This window comes from Gymnoscopelus braueri (assembly GCF_963280865.1).
Source record: "Gymnoscopelus braueri genome assembly, chromosome: 3".
NCBI lineage: Eukaryota > Metazoa > Chordata > Actinopteri > Myctophiformes > Myctophidae > Gymnoscopelus > Gymnoscopelus braueri.
Window position 1 is genome coordinate 28,409,401 of NC_137612.1, and position 6,311 is coordinate 28,415,711.

Here is a 6,311-nt window from a genome sequence, read left to right on the forward strand (position 1 = left end):
TGTGTGTGTGTGTGTGTGTGTGTGTGTGTGTGTGTGTGTGTGTGTGTGTGTGTGTGTGCTTACATAGTAGTAGCCCATATGAGAGTGTATGTATGTATGTATGAGGGATACACATGCATACATATTATGCAAATTATTATTATTATTATTATTATTATTATTATTATTATTATTATTATTATAACTCATTCCTCAAAGTTATAGTTCTTATTTAGGCCTCATTTCAACTCATCTAACCCCAGCAAACCAGCACTGTACCCGACCTTCATCTATATACCTCATACAACCTATAGGACGGCGGCCCACTCTCAGATTCCACGTGACAAGCTGTCCTAACCAGCTAAGTGGCAGATTAGCTGCATTACCTTCAGCAAGTCTGCCACTCTTTGGCTGGCCACGATCAGTCAGCTAAGCACTTTCAACATGCACCTCAGCTACCTACTACATCACCAGTACTCACACATTTAATGTGAAATGCGCTGGCTCAATTCAACAGCTTGTGCCTTCGGCAAACTGTAAAAAATATACATTTGATGCATAATAAATGAATCGTTGGATTTCTCAGACGGATTAGTTATTCCTTATACTAGGGTAAACTGAGTTGAACAGTAGAGCATAGATTAGGCTGCTGTCTGATTACGGTAGCAATGGCACCACCCTGCATTTAGAAGTGTATGTGTGTGTGTGTGTGTGTGTGTGTGTGTGTGTGTGTGTGTGTGTGTGTGTGTGTGTGTGTGTGTGTGTGTGTGTGTGTGTGTGTGTGTGTGCTTACTATACTTGTGGGAGCCAGATGTCCCCACAAGTATAGTACAAAAATGAGAAATAGACTCTGTGAGGACTGGTTCTCACAAGAGAAATGGTTGTTTTATGGTTAAAAAAAAGATTTTTGGAGTGGCTTACAATTAAGAAACAATCCGGGTTGGGGTTAGGGTTAGGATTATGCATTTAGAGGTCAGGTTTAGGGGTTAGGGTTATAATTATACCTGATTTATACTTTGTTGCATGCCAGTATTGTGCACTGAAAATAGTTGATCTGCAAGCTCACAACGCGTCACAGCGTGACGTGTTGTGAGCTTGTAGATCAGCTATTTTCTGCTCTAGGGTTAGGGTTAAGAATGGCAAACCTAAAATGTTGATGACCTCACAAGTACAGTAATACAAACACACACGGGTGTGTGTGTGTGTGTGTGTGAGTGTGTGTGTGTGAGTGTGTGTGTGTGTGTGTGTGTGTGTGTGTGTGTGTGTGTGTGTGTGTGTGTGTGTGTGTGTGTGTGTGTGTGTGTGTGTGTGTGTGTGTGTGTGTGTGTGTGTGCGTGCGTGCGTGCGTGCGTGCGTGTGTGTGTGTACCTTGCGGGCATTTTTAATAAACATTTGGTTTTGATGTCCCCATGAAGATAGTAAGACAAACTTGTGTGTTGTGTGCACATGCATGCCATGCGTGCATGCAAAAATAATAAAGGGACCAAAAAATGTCATCACACTCCACAACTCTCACAAACGCTCTTTCGATTCCTAACAAACTTTTTTTTCCCCCTCTGTTCTGATAATATTAGACTACATTATAATCTGTGTGTTTTTGTGCATTTTGTGCAAGACAGGCCACAGGGCATTTGTGTGCATGGCAGTGGGGAGAGGGAGAGGGAAAGGGAGAGATGGAGAGGGAGAGGGAGAGGGAGAGGGAGATGAGGGGGTGGTGTGTGTGTGTGTGTGTGTGTGTGTGTGTGTGTGTGTGTGTGTGTGTGTGTGTGTGTGTGTGTGTGTGTGTGTGTGTGTGTGTGTGTGTGTGTGTGTGTGTGTGTGTGTGGCCTGGTGAACCATAGCGAGAGAACAGTATGTAGGACAGGCCCGGCACTAGCTACTAGCTAGCCTATCCTGGCTGGAGCCATGGTTGGGCGTGCTGAATTTCTGCATGCATGATCAATGGCACTGAATAAAAAGAGGGAGAACGAGAGAGGCTTGGGGGAGGGGAAGGAATGAGTTGTGAGACATGTGGAAGAAAAAAAGGGCAAGGTGAAGTAGAGCAAAAAAGGAGAAATAATAGGACAGTCATAGCACCCACAACAAGACCATCAATCAAATCACATTTGATACATGAGAGAAATGTCAATGCAAAATGAACCATAAAGGAGACAATGTTCTTGCAGTACTGGAGAAACTTTGGCTCACTTGTTTTATAGGCTTAAGCAGCCCATTTGGCATAACACACAGGTCAAGCCTGTGTGGAAAGGAAGAGTAACAACTCTCGCTCTCTCTCTATGAGTGTGTGTGTGTGTGTGTGTGTGTGTGTGTGTGTGTGTGTGTGTGTGTGTGTGTGTGTGTGTGTGTGTGTGTGTGTGTGTGTGTGTGTGTGTGTGTGTGTGTGTGTGTGTGAGAGAGAGAGAGAAAGAGAGAAAGAGAGAGAGAGAGAGAGAGAGAGAGAGAGAGAGAGAGAGAAAGAGAGATGAGGGAGGGAGAGAGACTAGTTTTCGCTATGCTCACACTACCCCCTTCCCTGACTTGTTGTCCAGATAGTTTGTCCAATCCGGGTCTTCACTGCTTTTGTTTCCTTGACCACAGATGACCCAAAGTGGGGACCTATTGTCTATCCGTGACCTCTGGCCTCTCCAGGGCCTGGGACCTGATCTCCACCGCCCTCCAGGCTGTTTGAAAGAGGGTGAGAAGGGGACTGGGGGAAAAAAAAGACTTAAAACTATCTGAAAAACAAGCAGCAGTGGCTGTATCGTCCTATATGCGTCAGCAGCAGCGCTCCCACAGCCCATCATTTGCATGTAAATACATATATGTAAACACAGAGCAAGCGAATCCGGAAATACCTCACAGAGTTAAAGGCAGGCAGTGGTTAATGGAACAGGATTAAAAATGGAATGTTTGCGAATGGATGAAAGAAAAAGGCAACAAGGGAAGAAAATCTTTTTAAGTGGGAGCCAGGAGGCCATGGCGGAGCCCTGCGTTTGCTGTGGGTGTTTTTTCCACCTGGCAGGTGGCGAGCCAAAGAAATCATTACATGAGAGAGGCAACGGGAGGAAACGAGCACACCTGTGCTTGCGCCAGGAGCCCCACCTCCGTTCTCCAATCACAATCCTCCATCCCCCAGGGGAAGGTGTGGCAAAGACAGGGAGACAAAGGGAGGAGAGAAAGGTAGAGGAAGGAAGAGATTGTTGGGGAGATTTCCAGGCCTTCAACAGTTGTCTGAGGTTGAGTTAAGCTTTTATTAATCTTTCAAGTACCAACCACACACACATACAAACTGGACTGATGATACTGATAGCTAGGCAATAAAAGACCCGCCATGGGTGGCTGTAGGCTTTACTGGGAACACATAAAGGCTGCAGCCTATTTACCCTGATGACACAAAAGCCTATTTCTGTCTACCAGTTGTATGAGAATTAAGAAGCAGCCGATATATACATACAGGAATAGGCTACTGCCCAGACAAATGGGTGGACAAGCTGAGGACAGAACACACACACAAAGCCTTCCGGAAACAATTCAGAGGACAACTAATACTTACAGACAGCTTATCAATATTATAGTTGCCACCAAGGAAATTGCTGTGTGAAGCACAGTCCATTAAAGCTCTGTCTGTCTATTTATCTCACTTGTGGTGTGTTATAGACAGCAAGATTTGTCATCTATTAGATAATCTTCTGTCATATTTATGCTGTATGTATGAACCTCTGTTTAACATACTGTATCTTTTAAGGATTACACTCTAAAATGAGAAATTAATTTTAATCAGTGGGTATCTCAATGATACTTGTAGAAAATGATTGATGATACTGTAAATCAAGGGGGACACACCTTGATAAGATGCTAATAGGTTCACCAAGTAGACCTTTGATATTTTAGAGATAGTGAAAGGGGATGTATTCTCCTTCACTATCTATTTAGCAATACTTATTTTGATAATGGATGCTGGTGCTTTGGAATAGCACTCTAGACTACTTTATCACTCAAAGCCCACAGCTGGATATTGGATGAAAGATATGTGAGGACTAGTGCAAGACATCAGCATGGTATGATCTCCTTAGGGGCACGATGATGTCACCAAGCCATTGCTGCAGATGACATCATGATATAGTATAGACCCAGTCACGACTCTGAGGTCATCATCACGCCTGCCCAAAGAGATTTGTTGTACACAGTAGTTAGTTGACTCATCGTCACTTTGTCCACATTAGAAAATGTGTTGGGCTTAATATACTGCTTGAACCATTCATCCAGAAGTGTGTTGTTTCATTCAAATTACGGAACACTTTGAGTCAAACCACACTGAGAATGTACAAATGTCACTTTTAGTATGCTCTCAGAGTTAAATGAACACTGAAGATTTCACTGTGGAGGGTGGAACATCTACTGTAGTTTCTGTTGTATTTTCATACCAATACCATGTAGCCAGAGGGCGAGAGAAAGAAATAGAACAAGGGAGAGTGGCATAGGAGGACGAGACTAGGTGACGGGTTAAAGAGTGGTTTTGGTCAGTGGTAGAAATCCACACCGTTGCTCTCCAAAGCACTTCGGCCTGAGACACACACACTCACACACATACGCAAGTCAAGTTGCAATACGTCCCTGTATCTCTTTTAATCCTTTTTCCACTCCCCCCCTCTACTTGTGTTCACAGAGCCTATCAACGCCATTCCCAGCTGCTATTTATAGGAGACCACTGTCCCCCGTCCCCCTAGGTTGAGTGTGGATGTCTGTATACGAGTGTCTTTGTGTGTGTGTTCAGAAAATCCCTCGTACTCCGCATCTGTGTTGCTTAATTATTTGAGTCAATGAAAATAATATCTGTGAAAGCAAGTCACAGTGGTATGCAAGTGTGTGCCCATATGTACATACGTATGTATGTGTGTGTGTGTGTGTGTGTGTTTCGGGGGAGGGGTGAATGGACTTAATTTATCCCACCTGTCCAGTTGTTTCCGGTGTGTGTGTGTGTGTGCAGTGACTGCTGAAATGTATTCCACGAAGGCTTGGGGGACATACAGTGTATCTCTGGATAGTTGGAGAGTGTGTGTGCGTGTTTGGGTGTACTTTTACTCGTCATATTTGCATACAGTCAAATGTAATAGGCTATGTGTATTGTAGCCCTCATGTGGCTGCTTTGCCAGCAAGCAGGAACAGCCCTACAGCCCGGCAGAAGCGTATGGCTATTGATTTATGGGCTAACAGTTAGATTGTGCCCTGTTTTGCTGTCTGATTGATTGGCAATTGACACATTAGTCTTGCAGGCAGGGTTATTTTTTACCCATGTGTTTGAGTGAACATAGTAGAGCAATAGAGGAATCAGGTAATTACACGTTTGGGTGACAAATAAGCATAACTCAAGTCTTGTAAAAATGTTTTTCAAATCTCTGCACCTCTTTAGACAGCAGGATACACACACACACACACACATGCACGCACGCACGCACGCACGCACGCACGCACGCACGCACGCACGCACGCACGCACGCACGCACGCACACACACACACACACACACACACACACACACACACACACACACACTATCACTCTTGCTATTTTTCCTTTTATTTTCTTAAAATAACATCTAAGTTGTTTGGTATACAAACAAATATGCGAATGTACATTTAGTTGGAAATCGACCTTGTATCTTTGTACTTTGATGTACTGGAAATATTGTTAATGTGAGAGAGGTGAGAGAGAGAGAGAGAGAGAGAGAGAGAGAGAGAGAGAGAGAGAGAGAGAGAGAGAGAGAGAGAGAAAGAGGTCTCAAGGCAAGGTCTCTCTCTCCCTTACCTTGATTTCCAACCCCATCAGTCGTCCCAGCCCAGGTGCACTGTGATGTCACCACCAGTGAGGAAATGATGCAACAGAGCAGACCATGGGATGCATGGGTGACTAGCAGGGATACACAGTGGATTTACATCGAAAATAAGTAGCTGTTGTAATTCTTTAGTGGGGGAAAGGTGTAGCATCTGAACTGGCTGAACTGCAGCAGGAGCGTGTGGTTTCAACTTGACTGATAATATTTGACATGACTTTATACAAGTATTAGTCAGCATAATTCTGCACTGTAACCAAAGCAGAGGAATTTATCAGGAGAAGAGAAGTAGGCTACAGTGAAGTAAAGTAAAACATAAAGACAAAAGCGTGAAAGTGAGAACTTTGCTAGGTTGTTTCTGTGTGTACATACTTCCGTAAATGGTGTTGGCATATGTGCATTAGCATCGTCAGTGTTAAATGTACTCTAAGATTATAGAAATTGACCCAAATGGACCCTTCTAGTCCTTTCTGGCCCATTTTTACTCTCCCAGAGTTAAATTAACACTGAGGACTTCCCTGTGT